The 18,434-nt window shown below is 40.8% G+C and overlaps 2 long non-coding RNA genes across 2 annotated transcripts; both read left to right on the top strand.

The window, feature by feature from the left end:
* The first annotated feature begins 8,896 nt into the window (after positions 1-8,896).
* Positions 8,897-11,468, top strand: LOC119005440. Its single transcript, XR_005070507.1, has 2 exons — positions 8,897-9,021; positions 11,024-11,468. It is a non-coding gene; the product is annotated as an uncharacterized LOC119005440 (long non-coding RNA).
* Positions 11,469-12,321: 853 nt separating this feature from the next.
* Positions 12,322-15,235, top strand: LOC119005441. The gene is made up of 4 exons (XR_005070508.1): positions 12,322-12,429; positions 13,910-14,010; positions 14,108-14,188; positions 15,083-15,235. It is a non-coding gene; the product is annotated as an uncharacterized LOC119005441 (long non-coding RNA).
* Positions 15,236-18,434: the final 3,199 nt, after the last annotated feature.

The following is an 18,434-nucleotide window of genomic DNA, read 5'->3' as shown; positions in this document are numbered from 1 at the left end:
CAGACTCAGAGTCAGTAATTTTACTATTGCAAAACACACTTCATTCAAACTTGATAGAAACAAAGTGAAACCAACCAAAACCGTCTTGGTTCATCTTTCCACTGTTCCAGCAATCATCAACTTTGGTTTGGGAACCGTTCTATAATGTTGTCAGACACTTTGAACGACAATCAGACCATAGTCAGTGGCATAAAACAAGCACTTTAAGTGGACTTACTTTGATAATTGTAATTGTCCTCTGGGTTGACGTTGCATCTGGTGCCGTGCTGCCAGCTGAGGTGATCTACTGGTCCAATATTTGTCATTTACACACCTAGACTTAAAGTTACTGAAATTCCTCTTTAATAAAGAAGATGGCCAGAAGACACATATGACTACATGGCAAAGGAAAAATATCCATGAATGGCCTGAAACTAGCACATAAGATGTTTTCATCATTTTAGGGAACAGTAAACACTTTTTATATTTAAAAAAAAGAGAAAGAAAATAAATTACATCTTTACACTGCAAAAGCATACAAACAGACACCTTAGCCTTGCTGCATTTGGATGTAGCCTAGATGGTGTGTTCATGTGTGTGTGTGCATGTTTGTGTGACAGTGTGACACATTTACAGAAATGATGATTTCCCCAGGGACCTCACTCATTAACTGTGCTGTTCTCCTCTGGGCTTAAACACACTGAAAAACAATTACAGATCTGGTTGTCTTATTTTAGCAACACGTCAGAAAACTCCCCTCAGCTGATGCTTTCATCTACGCTTAATTTTCTGCATCTCGGAATTTTGTTTCCATTTCAAAAGCCCCGTTTGTTAAAATGATGTACAACACGATCAGACTTACCACAGCATTTTTTAATTTTTTTTTTTTTTTTTTTACATCTTTGAAGCCCCAACTGACTGCTCCTTGGAGAGCATGTGGGGTACTTGACTCATCATTACCTTAAATCACAGAGCTGATTTTTGGTCACATGCTGAGCCAACCATTTACCAGATCTTCCACCAAAACACTCAGCCATGTGTAATCAATTAAAATCTCTGCTTTCCTTCTGTCTTAACAGACCACAGCTAGTGCCTTGTTAGGGATTTCTTTGATCAGCAGCCAACTAAAGGTCGTATGAGGTATAGAGGAGTTTAGACAAATAAATCCTCTTACTACAAAGCCAAATATCAACTTAAATATCAGCCAACTGACAAAGAAAAAATGTATAACCAACAGTTATTAATTCAAATAGAAGCAGAATTGAAGTACATCTTCCAAAGGCATAATTCAAACCAGACTTTCGTCTCCCTGCTGACTAAATGTATTCTTTGTAGATCATTAGTTTTGTTTACTTGTGTCACTCTCCATCTACAGTTAGTTGCTATGTTGTTAGTCATGGAGGCCCTTGAGTTTTGTAACAGGCATTTTTTTTTATTCTGCAAAACCCAGTGTTACAGTCCATTAAAACTGTAGTTATTATTGTAGATGACTCACTGATAGTTGTGCAACTCTTCCAGCACACCAGAGAATCACTATCAAATCCCTGAGGAGTATATGTGCACCATTCTGTGGCTTTAAAGGGACAGAGATGGAGCACTGTCAGTTCTTGTCTCGCATAGCCAGACCGACCCACTGCTCCGCAAAAAAGAAAGGTAACAGCTGTTAGCTTTTAAGGATTGTATCGTTTGCAACCTGTCAGGGTTACTTGCCATATACCGTGAGTGTTTCTACTGGGCTCCAGACTAACTGGTGTCAAGGGTGCACACAATTTTGGTTTCTAAAGACATAATGTAAATGATTGTAAACAGGAATAGAGGCACGATACATGTCTTTCTTTGTTAAAATCATAGCACAAATCGCAGTGAACTTAATTGTAAAGAAAACAGTTAGACAAAAGTGTTTTCCCCATCTTACTGTGATATAGGCTGTGTAATACTTGTGGAAGTATTTCTGGATTTGCTTTGTGTATTATTGCTTTATTGTTATCTTTTAAAGCTACTGAATTTCAGGCACACTGGTGTGATCAATGAAAATGTTAAGTCGGTGCAGATTCGAAAAAATGCTGCGAAAGTGCCCTTTTGGATGCCTCTATGGTAGATAAAACATGATATAGTAACCTTTAGTCTGCCCTTTCAGCACTGGTGCCCTTCTAATTCTTCAAGTCCGCCGCTGGGCGCATGTGCGTCCGAAAGGGTTGTTGTCGTTTCCCTCAGAGACGGGGATTTTGAAAATGCAGATAAACAAAAGGGAGAAGAAAGCTGACTGAAATAGTTTTCCCAGTGGCGGGCTCATACACACAGTCCACATCCAGTGAGTCAGACTATGTCAGCTGAAATCACAGTTTCTGTGGTTTGCAGTTGAAAGTTGTGCTCTGACATATCCTTTGGAAATCACTCAGCAATATGGAAGCAGAGTTGGGGGTTTCTGGAACAACTTCACCTACTTCCAAGGTGAATGGAGAAGGAACAAAGTCTGAAGGGGTCAAAAGGCTCCCAGAACAGCTGTAGTATATATAACAACTTAGACTAATAATAAAGCTATTCATACTACAAGGATTGCTGGAGCTTTCTGACCTCCTCAAATCACTCAGCATCCCAAAGGGGACTCAGAGTTTGAGAAATGGGCTCGTGACCAGCGGGTCACTGGCTTTAATGTTGAAACTGGCTGCAAACGTGTGTGCAATATGTGAATAAGTAAAATTTTCCGCTTCTTCACGGGCTACTGTTGACACGCCATTAGGAAAGGAGCTTTACTGTCCCGGTAGAGTTGCTCAGCAGGAAAAGGCTGGGTCTGTTGGACAGTCCTTGAATATGACTCTGTGTTATTGTATATTTAAAGGACGGCATGACTTGAAAGAAGCATGTGGCCAGAGCAAACTTGTCCTGACATGTTACAGATGCATGTAAAATCAATTAAACTTCTCTCTTACAAACGACAGATTTCAGTTGACTTTATGGCACAGACATAATATACAACACGTGAGGTACAGGCTAAGCTGGCACATACCTTCCTGTTCGTCCACTTTAGTCTGGCTGGGAAATTAGGTCTACACTTCTGAAACAAAAGTCACTTTTATCTTCAGGTGACAGTCTGTCCTCACTGAGTGGCCACATGCAACACTCACACAGCCAAAGTAAATGGAACAGCAAAACCAAAGACTATTAATAGGAGTGGAAAAAGTCTAAATGAGTTAAAGCTGAAATGCAGGATGCAGAGAGGGTAATCTTTTAGAAAGCCTCCGATTTATGATTTTCTGAAAGAGTAAGGGTAAAATTGAATGTCTAAAGAAAACCAGAAGGAGTTTAAGATTATTACAATATGGGTTTGCACCACAAAGAGACAAGCTGACAGTCTGAATATGTGCATCTTGGAGCAACTTGGGCCTCAGTGTCTTATCCAAGGACACTTGTGGACCAAAATGTGGACAGCAGGAAGTCAAACCGCCAAACCAGTGGACGACCCACTCTGCCTCTCCCACAATTGCCACATATGCATCCTTCTGCATGTGCACAAAGTCCTCATAAAACTGGTGCAGAAGAGCATCCAGAGGAATATTTGACCTTAGCCTGCTTAGATAAAACAAGTCTACAGTCATCAGATCCTTGGCCCTTGGCAGGACCTTGGCAAACCATCAGTAGATGTTCAATTGTTTAAGTCACGCCTTGTCACAGGTTGTAGGTCATGTGCGCACCAATGCACCTTCAGCCCCATCACTAGAATAAAATGCTGAGTGGTTGGGACGTCTCCTGCTCTCCATGTGCCGACAGAACCGGCTAATTTTCACCAAACCTCGAGACATCCTCTGCCATGTCTCTGGTGATCAAAATTAGTATTTTAAGCCAAAACACGAGTTTAGAACTCCTCAACCTAAACAAGTTAACCTTAACCTAACAAAACCATAAGCACAGGGTAAAATAAAGTTGCAAAATGTATGGGTTTGCAGAAATGTACATTGCCAAGTGAATGTGCTCTTATTTTTAAACTAACTGAAGTACAAATGGATTGAGAGTGTTGGCTGCTTACAGACGGACACAATAGCGCAACGCACTCTGCACAGAGGATCCTTCACACTGATGATGAAATTATAGTCATGAATCTATTTAATGCTATATTTCAATGCATGAGGACCACAAACACAATCCGATTCACTATGGAGGCAGAGATTTCAGAGATGATATAGGCCTTGTAATGTCTATAAGCAAATTAAACCAAAACCATCGGCATGTGTAGATACCACCGGAGCTCGGTAAGAAAAAGTTTCCTGTGACTGGTCGAACCTTCGTCATGAGCGCACATTCTCCTACGTAGCTGGGTAATCTGAAGACCTCTTGAAGCGAGACACAGCTTAAGCGAAGCTGACACAGACATGAATGAGTGAATGCGGAGGCTTTCACTCTGACCCTCTTTCACCAACCCATTCCATGTTGAGTGGTAGAAATTTAGCCCTTGTCAGCAGGCTGTAAAGGCCCACAGTTCACCACTCCGATAGCTGCGGGGGCCAATGAGAGGCATCTTGTGTCCAGACAGCGTAGGAGAGACACAGCGTGCCTCGTCAGGCGAGTCGGCGCGTCCTGGCCACAAGTATTATGACCATTTCTGCCACAAGCTAAATGGATCCACACGGCTGGACAATCGCAGCTCAGGACAACAGCCAGTGTGTCAGAGTCTCTGAAGCCTTTATAGGCACACGTGTAAAGAATACTTTCGACATGTACAAAAACAGTGCAGCATGCACCAGAAGAGGAGATGTGTGCCAAACTGACATTTTTCTGCCTCTACACAAGCAGTAGTGGCGGGGAGTTGTTCTTCTTACCAAATATGACTCACTGTGGTCTTCCAAAAGCATTCCTCTGTTGCCCTCCATTTCCTGAATGCCTTCTTTGGAGCTAGTTAACTCCAGCCGAATTTTTCTGCATTTGCCTCATTATGTGGAATTTAGTGTTTTTTGTTTGAAAGAGTTTTTTTTTTTCACTTTTTAATGCTGTTTGCTGTCTGTTTTTTGAACTGTTTGTTCCTGTTTGTCGATACAAATTGATACGTCAGTAGGGAACCCTGCAGCGGTCATCTGCTTCCACTTAATAAACCAAAGATTGAATTTAATTCAGCACAAGCAGGCTGCTAAACTCTAACAGTCTATTGTGTAATTTTCAAAACAGAGGGCGTACGGTTCTTCAGCTCTGAATTATGTGGCGAGCTAAAGTCTTTCCAAGTAAGACCTAACAAGAATTATACATGTATTACTTCATAAAAAATGGACACAAACTCTAATACCTAAGATTTAACCAATAATGATCCAATCAAATGTCCCTGATAGTAGAACAATTTTTACCTTCTTTACCATAATAGCATCTCTTCAAGTGAAATTGTATTTTCCATGAGTCCATGTTGGGCTGCTGGGTGTGCTTGTCCCAGTCTAAGTAAGCTGTGATTCAACTCCATAAATTTGACCTGCGGTGTCCCTGCTCACTATGTTACTCAGTTGGCAGAAGCGACCTCAGGGGTCTGGCGATGCGCCCCGAGCCTCTACCTCTCCACGACCTAAAATATGCATTCCATTTACTGCTGCGATTAAGTTACATCTGAGGGGGGATGACCTTTGGAAAAAAAAAAAGAAAGACAAGTGCCGCCCCATAAATGCCGGTAGGAAAAGATCAACAAATAAAAATAATTTATATGATTTCAACCACCCCATATACATTTCACGGTTGTAAAAATAATAATTCAAGCGCTAACGAGAAGTTTGCATAAATGACCATAATGAACTGATACATATGCTTTCATTTGAACCCTCTGAGTGCATAAGTCCTTGCTTAGGCTTCCGTTGTTTCCAAGGGTTTTATTAGATGTTACATGTGTTTTTGTTGTAGGGATAAAAATGCAGCACAACTCGGGTGAATATAAGGTGAAGGGAAAATGCTGAGCAGCCTCTCGTGTGTCAGGACACCATATGCACGTTTTATGACGGAATATGTTGCCTCTTTCTGCGCTGCCTGTCTCCTGATTATGTTCTCAGGTTACCACTGATCCATTGGAACGCTAACTGTAAGTGAAACCGATGACAGCCTGTAATACTGAGTGACAGCTCAGGAAAGACAGGGCTCCAAAGGCTGGGTGGATTTTCACAGGCACTAATTTTATCCATGGACGAGCACAGTTAGGAAGGTACGCAGCACGAGAGCGCACCTGTGTGACAGCAGGTCAGCTCTTCATTTTCTCACCTCACTCAAAAACAGTCCTGTTGACTGCAGCTGGGGAGAGAGGTCGAGCTTGTAATGTTTTTTATTGATGTAGCAGATCACAAACTGCCCTCGATGGGACTGAGCTTGGCGGAGAGTGGCAGCCTCAGCTGCTCCATCATGGAGACCATCCTCTGGGCATAAATGCTCCCCTTGGGAGAGCCTCCTTTGGGCATGAGAAACTGCAGCTGTGATGGAAGCTTAGGTGTTTTTCTTTATGAACCATGGACTCCCTGGTGCATTTTGCATACACAAACAAATACATGTGGTGTCAGATGGCTGCATGCATGTATAGACTTCAACATGGACTCTCACCTTGACAGGGGACAAACTCTGCAGTTAAAGCTCAATTTGCTTTGTATCACTTTATTTGAAGGGGGTTGCATAAGACTGACATGACACCAGCCATGAACATAAAGTCAGGGTGTCTATTATCAGGATTAATGGACAACATGTAATAATGGTTACACAAGTTGGTGTGTCCACAAGTCCATTCATTCCTGATTATAGACATCCTAGTGCACATTATCCTGCTTATAGGATGGTCAGTTGCCAAAAAAGTAAACTTCAAGAAGATGTGTTTGCGATCTATCTACCTATCTATATATATATTTTTTACATGCAAGAACTATTTTTTCCCTGGCATCACTTGAGAGTTTGACTAGCAGCTGGAATAATCATTACAGTCTCATAAGGTTCTTGTTCACCACTCCAGTATATAGGATGGACCTTAGGTACGACCTAACAACGGGACATAATCTACTCTGTTTGACTTATAGAATCCTTCTGCTCAGATGTTTGAAAGTGAGCCAAAGTTATGCTAGCATAACAAATGCATTATGCATTCAAAGTCAATAACAATGCGTACGGGGGACAAACATTGGTTAGTTGCTAACCAGCCATCTCAGTGCTTCCAAATCGATATCAAGATTTTCACGAATATAAGACAGTGCCTGTGTACTGTATTGGTATAAGTCACTTTCAATGCAAAGGTGATATTGAGATGTTTTTGTTAAGACAAATTGACATTTGCCAAGACAACCTGCACATGTAATAGCAGGCCTGAGTGGTCTTGGAGTTTTACCTGTTGCTTAAGTAAGCTGACTGCTGCTAGCTGCCGTCAACTAGATAGCTCTGTTAGCCTTGAAGCTAGCAGTCCTATTAGTTAACTCAGCCCGGGGGTGACAGGAGTCAGTCTCTTGTTATTCCCTGCCTATGTCATTGTGGGATGCTGTGTTTGGTCCCTGAGTCATGTCACTGGGGAAATTACAGAGGTTGAGTGATGGATTAAGAAACTAAAAACAGGACAAAAGAGAGACAAAATGAAACAAATACACAGTAAAATAATAGAAATACAGAATTAAAATACTACTGCTAATAAAGAATAAAGACTATATACATGGCAGGTGTCTTGGGAGTAGAAGAGTTTCTTGAAGAAGAGTTTAAAGAAAAGGAACTAACAGAATGAAGGGCTTTTGAAGAAACTGCTTGCCACTTCTTCCAGGAAACTTTCTTTTTTTCTGATCTGATTCTGACACTGACACTTCTGCGCGTGCCTAACTGAATGCAAAGTATGATGCACTTGCTAAATGTCGTTTCTCAGCAAAAGCGTGGATGGGAATGTAATGTGTCAGCTGCTGCGAGGGCTGAATCACACCACAACATCTGCTTCATAGTATCTCTGTGGCAAAATGTTCTCCGACTTGCCAACGTGTTGCCATAGCCACCTACACCTCGAGCATAATAAGCACCTCGGGTCCCAGACAGCCAGGCTCACTGCGCTATCCCTCAGTAGGCTTATAGAATATCAAACCCGAGAAGCTGTAAAGCAGCGGAGGGCGATTGACAAACAGGATCCGGTTCCTTAGTTTGCAAAATATTTGGGGAGATGCCACAAGAGGTGTCGTTTGAACTTAGACCCCCAGCTTAGTTCACTTTCTGGTCATTTATTTGCCATCATTAGCTGCTTGTACGGCTGTCCCTTCCCCTGCTGAGATAACATAACCGTTGAAGCTGTCATTAATCTGATCGCATGAGAAAAAAACTGCCATTGCAGTCTCTCCGCTTGCTCTGACAGTGGCTGGCAGCTCACGCCGGCCATGTATTTGGCTTACACTTTAAGCACAACATTTTCCACGTCCCCCAGTCACTGATTCATCAAAACCTCATGCATGGAAACCTTGAGCCCCCCACCAGCAATCCCCCACTTGACGCAGACCACTCTCAGCTGTAACTCCAACTGACCCAGCTGCCGGGCCGCGTGTGTGAGCAACATGCACATGGGAGAGTTCTTCTTTTATGAGACTGCTGTGCCGCATCATATGGGTAGTCTATTTAGGTCCATACTGCTGGCATGGAGCTTAAGTAGGGGCTTAAGAACCAAACTTAGTTGAAAGAGGAAGCCCTGCTGGGGGGAAACTGGTCTCTAGAGAAGGGAGTGTGGTGTTTTTTTTTTTTGTTTTTTTTTAAATCTGCATTGAGATGAGTGGTAATCTAGGGAGGAGACAGCAAAGATACAGGAGAGAATGTTCTGGTTGGTTCTGTTCTGACGCCAGGAGGGGTTCTGTTCCAGAAACCAAAGCATCAGTCTCTTGAAAACAAAGAGAAATCATTGAGCTCTGTGTTCTTTTTTTTAAATGACTGCAATTAAATTTCGATATACACAACATTTACAGAAGTTGTCCCAACATGTGGTTTTTCAATATGCTGTGATGAGTAGCTGGGATAAAAACGAACAATGAGTGACTCACAATGGGAAAGCTGAACAAATCCCAACTTTTTCTCAGCTCATCTCTGGTTGATTTGGTAATTGCATACGTCTAATGGTTCATAGTGATGCTTAAGTTACATACAGTGTGTACTTTAGTCTGAGAGAAACCAAGAAATGTGCAGTTTTCTCCTCCCACAGAGAGCTGGAGTTTTGAAATAGGGCTTTTTTCGTCAGATTCGATGCCTGACATGTGCTTTCAATGCAACTGGTATCTTTGAAACACACTGGCCTCTTTGTTCCAAGACATATTTTTTCATGTTCTCATGTTTATTCCAGATCTAGTAGCCTTTTGGATCCCATAATACAAAACAGAAGTCTAATTGTCAATTTGATGTTTTTCATCTGGGTTAATAACATTAAATGTTACTGTATTTCTGCAGTATTCAGGCGCACAGCATGTTTCATCCTCCCTCTATATTTCACATCGCATGTTATAACAGTAATTGTAATTTTTTTAAGTAATATCTTGTGCCATCATTTATGCTGCGGAGAATGATGTGGATGGCGTCTGCGTTACATTACAGATAAATCAAAGGAGACATATAATGCTCATTTTGGGTTACTTCTTGGGTGTACATGCTTTAATGCCCCAAAAGACGCATTTTTTCCCCCGTCTGAAACAATCTGTTTTGGCCCCTGTCTCCTTAAGCCCAAATACCCAGCTTGCTCTGATTGGTCAGCTCGCACATGCCTGACCCAGCATCACTAACAACAGAGCAGCTGTGCTAAATCCATTCTTACGTGAATTATGCAAATGTTTGACACGGTGACCTAGTGTGATGTCACAAAGTCACTGAATTAAAGGCATTACTACTGACGAGGTGTTTCAGGAGCAGTGTTTTCTGTGGGAGAGAGGAGCTCCAGTTGGCTTTTTAAATTTCGAAACCTTGTCCATGAGCAGGGACCTTTATTAAATACTGAGTGAGATGGCAAAAAAAGGAAAAACATACTATGTCTCCTTTACAGCTACTTCAAGGAACTTTTGCTTATTGTTGATTCTGGGAGCCTGTGTAGACAAAATATGATCACGGTGCCACCAGACTACAGATCAGCTTCTGCCCTCGGGCCGTGAGACTCCTCAATTAAGAACCATCCTCGTCAGCACTCCCCAATAACAAATACCTTTCATATAAGATCTGATTTAATGAGCTGATCAGGTGACAGGCATTAAAAATAACTATTTGCCTCACTGATAGTCTTTTTCTGCATATGTAGGTCATCTGTTGAGCTTGTAATACAATAAAAATCCAAGGTCTCCATGTTATTTTGATGATGAGAAAGGAAGTGGGGACTTGCCCAGAGAGCATATCTCATGAAGTCTTTTGAGAGAAATAAACAAGTTCATACAGGAGGTGGCTCCACTTTAGTGTCCAATAAAGCTCAATAATTACGTAAATAATAAAAGAAATGGAAAAATAAAGCTCTTTGCCCTTTCATCACAACTATTAAAGTTTAAATTTAATCATCTTAGAACAAGAAGGATGCTTAGTGACAAATGAAAGTCCAAGTAAAGAAAGGTCAGAGGTGATATACTTATTTCCCTTTTTTTGCCTACAACCTTTTATTCAACAGTTCTTTAAGCAAATGGGTTCATCGGTCACTCTTCCTCTCAGCTGCATGAATAAGCCCATAAGCACATCGAGTTTTATGCCAGTTTGCCGATATGCCAATCTTTTAAATGATATGCTAGCAACAACTCATTATATTAACATGTTAGAGACACATGGATATAGGGACGGACTGTTCTCGCTATCTGGTTTCAAAACAATTGCACACTGAAGCTATGCACCATTTTTATGACTTTTTGGCTTCCTTTATTTTGTCTACTAATCACATCAGACCCATAATCAGCTTCTTTTCATAATCAGCTTCCTCTCCTATTGCTGACACAGGGGGGTTGGGGGGTTCTGCTGGGTAGGAGTGGGATTCAAGCCCCAGAGAAACGTCTAGAACGTGATAATAGGCTCTGGACAGCGGTCATGGAACCCTCTGAAGGCAGCTGTCTTGCTTACGTGTCCATCTTCTCTGACTTGCCAGGCCGGGTGTGTTGACAACAAAGAGGACTAGAGAGAGATCCGTCGTGGGCTGGAAAAGGTGTCAGATAACCTGCCGCATACGGTGACAGTAGAGGACAGTGTGGGCGGTGGTAGCATATCGGGTGTCTTTTCACTTTCTGGCCAGATATGATCATTTATAGGGTGGGGAAGCTGGATCTGGATGGATGTTCCAAAATGAACTGGACATTTAAACCCTAAAATATAATGCTCATAAACACTTGCAGTGTTCAACAGCGATGCAAGCCCTGAAGGATTTACAGCTGCTGTGCTGAAAAACAGCCATAAGTTCCATGAACTGATTTTCCTGTGTATCACATTATTATATTCAACAGGTTGCCAAAGGAAGATCTGGTCTGCCTGAACCAGTTTATGTACCAAGTACCAAGTACATGTACCTAAAATTTTAGTAAAAGCAATTTAATTTTCTGCTGCTTTTTACTCCACTATGTTAAGTTGATAACTAAAATAACTAGTTACTCTGCAGATTGCATGCTGCACCACAGCCAAAGAAGGGCAATACTAAACACTTACTTTAGCAGCAATCAGATTAAAACTCTGATAATCAGAAAACATCGGATATGATAATTGACATAGTATACAGTATATACTGTACATACATGTAGATATACTGTATAAGTACATTAATTCCCAGAAAATTACTTTTGATATTAAGTACATTTAAATGCAAGTAATATTCTAACACAGTATGTTTACTTTTACTCAGGTAATATATTTGGGTACTTTTTTTATACAAACATTTTCTCAGGTACTGTAAGTCGACTTTTGAGGTACGCTACAACTCCTCAGTGCTGGTACTTCACTATATTTCCGAGACAAATATTGCACTTATCATTTTATAACATTAATATGACAACTGATGTGTAGTTACAGGTAATATTTTAGATAAGATTTAAAATAAGAAAACGTATGATAAGTGTTTAATTCACAGAGTTCAGAGACCTCACAGTGACTGTGGTTGGTTATTATTAGCTTCACCTCGACCAGCTACACCCTTGAAATGAGTCGGATGCAGTGTTTCATCAGTAATACCAACACAGTGATGTAATATATAACGAGGGGTCAGCACTATTCAATGAACAAGTACTTTTGTAACTTTAACTACATTTTGCTGATAATACGCCCGCACTTTTAATGCTTTTTACTTTTTTGAACCGTAAAAGGATCTGAATATGTCTTCCACCACTCAATAAAACCTTCCTTGTTTGCCAAAAACACAGTCAAGTATTATTTCCTCAAATCATCGTGTCTTCACTTCAGGTTAACCTTTGCTCAGTGATCCACAGAGAAGTGGTAAAAAACTACCAGAGAGCAAATATCGGTGCTTTGTGAGCAGGAGAAAGAGCCAGGGGTTGTAGACTGTCCAAGGTAAGTTGACACTGAACCTGGACCTCATGTGGGATTTGACACAGACTCATTGTGTTGAGTCATACTGAAACTGGCCGCACACTTTCACAAGCAAGGATGTTTAATGAGCGCGGACTGGAAAGGATTTGAGTAAAGGACTGAAGGAGTTTTTGTTTTAAGGACAATCGATGTTTTATTTAAACAAAAAAAAAAACTAATTGGTGAAATTGTTACCACAGTGCCACTAAAGATGGATTGCACAATCATTCGCCAGTAACAGCATTATTAGGGAAGAGTTTGGCTCATACACGATGTAACCACAACCAGATGGACTGTATCAGAGTAACGTTATGCAGAAGGAGTAGGCCTGACAATAAGCTGTTTGCCAATATGTCCTAGTTCAGCTCAAAGTACTTCTGAGATTCAAAAAGATTTTCAAAAATATATCTCCAATATATCTTGAATATTTGAAGAGTTGCTTTGGTTGGTATGTTTTAAAAAGCTCCAATAAAGCTTCACATCCTGCGAAATTAAGTAATACATCTAAAGAATAACTCTCTTGATTGTTCAATGGGAATACATTTTGGAAGGAATATTTCATTTAATGGACTGTAAAAAAACAAAACAAAAAAAAACAACTGCTATACAGATTAACATCCTGGAAAAGCAAACTCATTTCCTCTGTGTCGCCACTGTAAAGGCAGCAGTAACATGTCGCTCAAGACCCTCCGCAGTCCATCATTCCCTGGGGGATTTTAGGTGCAGTAATTAGAAGTAATGTTCATGCCCTGTGAGTTCAGGCATGTCAGCAAGGAGATGGACAGCTCCAACAGGTGCGGAGGATATAAAGTAGGGGGAGTATGAACCCTTTTATCCCGGCACAGAGGGAGAAAGTGGTGTCAGAGGGATTGCCCAAAATAACCTGCCTGGTGTCTGGACGGTGGCGATATGATGCACAGCTAACAGGCGAGAGAGAGAGAGATGGATGGGAAGGGAAGGGAGGCCCCAAAGGGCAAACTGTAGGTGCTAAAGCAGAGCCACCAGACGACTCGCTTTCAGCAAAGATGGGGTCAAAGTTATAAACCGGCAGACAGGAGTTTTATGGGAATGGTTGGCATAATAATCACTAAAAGCTCTGCGACTGCTTACGATACTGTACACACTGCACAACATGCAGCATCTAATAATGGAACTGCTTTAACCTGCTGAGAAAAAATGGATTTGTTACTGAATTTATTAAATAAATAAAGTAAAAAATAATATTTGCCTCCAAAATATTGTGGAGTGGAAGTAGAAATAAACATAGAATCAAAAAAATACTCATGTAAAAGGACAAATACCTCAAGTGTACATTTCTACCTGTTTTGATTTGACTCCCCAATGATCACTAGAAAAATATGCGCTATACTTTTATTCTATTGTATTGTTTTGAATAAATAATCACAGACAAATGTTAGCCGCTTTGTCTCATTTGCTACAGTGCTGTATTGCTTGTTAACAGGTTTTAAAAAAGGGACAATGTATATAAATCTGCATCTTGTACGATTTGGCATCCCCCAGTGTTTCTGAGTTCAACGCGACTGTCGTAAACACAAATCCCAGGTCTGTAACAGTTTGTCAGATGTAATATAGGTGCTGACTTCAAACAAAACTCATTAAGTCATAACAATGTTATGTGTTGAAAACTTGTATGTTGAAGTGAACATGTATGCAACACTGGGATCCTGCCCTCTCACTGGAGTTACATAGTGCAGAAACAAGTGATAGGAGGGTGACATGGGTGAGTTCTGTGAGAGACTACTAAAAAATACAAACACACCACTTCCTGCCCTAATGTGCTTCTCATCTTTGAAACCTTTCTGATCTCTACTTTGCCTGCATTAGCTGACTTGTGCAGTCTGTTGTGTCAATTTCCTGTTACTCATGTTTTGAATTAATCAAATGAGCACTTTGGAGGAACCAACAGGATGCATCAGTGGCGTGTGCACAAGATACTGTAGCCATTTCTGGTTTCTTATATTTCCAATGCAAATACACACTGCTAAAGTTTATTGTGACATGTTAAGCCTTGACAGACATTTCCCTGGACATGTGATTGTAGATAAAGAGTGCCGGATTCAAATAGATACTTTGTGCGAGTGGATCAGACGGCCAATTTACAGTCCCAGACTTAAACCGGACCTACCCCCATGCAGACCAGCAATCGTAGAGATGATTGTAATGCCACTTAAGTCTCAAATTAAGCTTCTGTAAATCCAGTGGAGATGTTTTTTTTCTTACTGCAGCTTTTAAGAATCTTATCACCCAATAAATGTTGTCTGGTCCACATAAAGATTTATGGTAATAATTAACAGATCAAAAGGTCCAAATCCAGGAGGATGTCTTGATTTTAAGTCCAGCATTCCCAAAGTATGCCGTTTTTGTACACAGCGAGTGGGCTGTCGAGACAGAAATGACAGATGGCAGCCATGTTGTTGAAATTATATTACCCATGTCAAGGTTTGATCCATGCGTATAAACATGTCAGGATATTTGATTTGTTTTTATCGGGATTATTCACAACAATTTTTGTTCCCAGTAGAGCTGTGAAAGATGATTTTCTCAGAGGAAGACCCCTTTTGTGTTGGCTACCGTTTATGACAGAAATTATTACATTAATATCTCTTTTATGCAGCGCATCCCAGGGAGGAAAAATGGAGGACACAGCAGTGTTATGAATGCAGGTCATATTGACACTGAAAACAAGCCAGGAAAATAGAAGATTGTGCCATGCGGGACGCCCACCTGACAGACACCCTTTCTGACTTTTACAAAAACAGCCTCATTAAGGCCTTTTCTCAAAACGCTGGTAATTACGGGAACATTGATAAAGAGACACTTTATAGAAGAAGAAATTACTTTTTGAAGAGTAAGTAAATCCTCTCACAAAGTCTTGAAACTTGGAAAAACTCCTTTGCAAAACAGCACATTTTCTTATTTTTGAATATGAACACTGTCTACTATTCGTTGCTCTGGCAGGCTTCACTGAAAACATGAAAAAGCAGCAACGCCTCAGTCACCTCATCAGCATTCCAACCAACATGTACCACTGATTAGCATCTGAAACGTTCAAAACGTTTTTTTTTTTTCCAGGGTAAACTTATTTTACAGATCACGAGGCACTAAAACCCTCCACTGAAACCCGATCCGGTGAAATTAGGTGTTGGAATGACAATGTGGCCTTTTTTGGAGCCCCATTTTTTTTCGGAGGTTGGGGATTGGGAGGGGAACTGTTCACATTCACCCTCATACATGAATGTACCTGCCTATGTGCAAAAATGTGTAATCAGTACAGTTCTCTTTATTAAGTTCAGTAATGTTTAAATGACAGTAGATGCTATATGTGCCATATATTGTATCAACATCCAATTATTCCTAAACTGGCAGTTTCAGAAGTTATTTTTTAATTCACATAAGAATTCCCAAAATAATACTACAAAAGAAGATGTTAGAGAGGAACTAAAGACTGGAATTGGACTTAAAATGACCCTTTGGACTTGTGAGCCATGTAGACAACATGTGACTTGGTACACATGAGTCTAATATTAGCTTTTAGAATGATAACACATTTGAATCAAGAAACACATATCCCAAAAACAGCTGTTAAATATTCAAACCACTGTTGGTATTCATGTCCAAGAAGAGTAAAATACATCACTGAATCGTAAACACGTCTTGAGACTCAAGATGGAATCACACCATCCACCCGTCAATGTGTTGATGCAGTGACCCATTAGCATTCAACAGTAGGATGGTGGAAGATTGTAACACGAGCACTGAGTACACACGGGTCGGACCACGCCCATCTTGGAACTCTTTGTTTGATCTACACTTAACACCTTTAAATTATCACAGCTGCATCAAATTGTACGCAGGCCGAGGGCATAAAGAGTAAGGTGGCCACCCCTTCTAATTTTGGCTCCCTCGCTTTGACCACACCCAATCTTCGAATCTCAGCCCGTTCACTTGATCTGTAAAGTTTCCTGTCTGCATCTTGCGTAGCTGTGACTCCATCAGACAGGCAGACGGGCTTATAAACACCTGGCAAAATACAAAAAAAAACTGCCTCTGGTTGTTCCCACTACAAAAAGATGTTGCCAGGACCTCGTTTTTTTTGTCCTGATGACACACACGAGACTCACAAACATCCGCGGTCACAGCTAGTAAATATGAGACAGATGATCTCCAGCTCATCAGTATTTCACTGGGTTGAAGGGATCTAGTGTCTCTGCTGGCTTATTCATGAATACAACTGCAAGCTATTAGAAGTTTTGCTTACATTGCCAGTCAGCCTTACTTTTATTTGTCTTGATGAAATTGCTGTAGTCATATTCCAAATCGGATTACTCAGTTGATTTCACAACAATCACATTGAGTAATGCCATATTGGCTAAACCCATTGTAAGCATTTGTATTTGACCCTTAAAACAGGTGTCATGACACTTGGTTGAATTATCTGCAAACTATCTGTGAGATGAAGTGACTTTATGTCTAATCTATTTGTATTTATCAAGTAGCAATCAATATCAGTACATACAGAGTACATTTCCTTACGAGATACTGTGTGGCCACTTTTTTAGGAACCCATATACAGTGTAGTCCAATGCAATCTAATACAACTGTTCTTCCATGAAACGTCTACCTTTTGACACCTATACAGGTCACTTTTTGTTGACACTCACCTAGAGGTGTTTTTAGGTCATATGATTTTGCATACTGAGGCCATGGTGCTGCAACTGGCCTGGACTGCACTGCAAACAAAATGGGAAATACCTCTCGGTTAGGCTTTGAATGATATGAAAATTTTGTGGCATGTTATTCTCGCCAAAATAATTAGTGATTCGCAAGATTGTCCCGCTGATGCTTAAAACTTTTTTGACCCAAAAATTTAGATTTTTACAGTAAATGAATATTGGTCCCAGATATTGCTTTCCAGTGTCCTTGGTTTCTAATAATTGGTATTAGGGGTGTGAATCTTTGGCAATCTCAAATGATTTGATTCGATCTGAGTGTTGATGTCCAATCCAGTTCAGAATTTATGGGGGGGGGGGGGGGGGTATAGCTGTTCCACATGCTGAGTGGAAGCAGAGTTTTTGAGGTTAAAACAAACTGAGGAGAATTAGTTTCTTCACCACAGAGTTTGTTTAACTTGTTAAATGTCTTCAATGAGTGTTTGTTTGCTAGCTTGTTAGCGGCCGTCAGCTGGTCTTGATGTTGATCTTGATGTTGATCTTGCAAAGGTGGTAAGACTTTGTCACGGCACTGTCATTGACATGAAATAGATGGTAAACACAGGTTTAACTCATGAAGGTTCTGTTCCATGTAGTGCAGCGGAGACTCTCTAGTGAGCCGACGTGCACAACAGCAGCTCCCGGACTCTGTTTGACCTGAATGGCACAGAATCTTAATTAGTATCATTGGTAACACCTGTGTTCACCCTGCTGTTTTATGTCAAACGGGCTGCTGTGAAAAAGGTCTACTATCCAGTCATTAAATTAAAGAAACACTTGTTACTGTTGCCTTGTTTTTTTTTTTTAGTTTTTTACCCAATTGGTATCAGCCCTGAAGAAGCCATCAGCCATTAGTCGACCCCTGATAGGTATGATGTAGTCCAGTAAAACACCAATTTTTGACATATTGTATTTGTCATTCCTCTGATGATAGGAAAGGACCTGTAACTACAAACCAGACCACAAGCGAAAAGACTGCTATCTTTATATAATTATCATTAATGGTTGTGCTCTGGTCTGATCATCACCTCATCGGGATCTGTCCTGCAGTTCCTCTGTAATTCACTTCCAGAAGAAATGCATGCACCGCTGGCACACGCTAGCAAAGATCTTTACCGCAGCAGGTGCTGGTGTCGCACCGCTTTAATCAAAAGGGGTCGCTGGAATCAACAAAAAAATGAAAGTTCAGCATCTTTTAATTGGAAGGTCGCTGGTTCAATTCCCCAGGTCTGCTTGTCGAGGTGTCCTTGGGCACGA

Source organism: Acanthopagrus latus, chromosome 17, assembly GCF_904848185.1.
Source record: "Acanthopagrus latus isolate v.2019 chromosome 17, fAcaLat1.1, whole genome shotgun sequence".
NCBI lineage: Eukaryota > Metazoa > Chordata > Actinopteri > Spariformes > Sparidae > Acanthopagrus > Acanthopagrus latus.
Note: the sequence above shows the minus strand (reverse complement) of the source record. Positions and strands in the feature narration are given on the sequence as shown.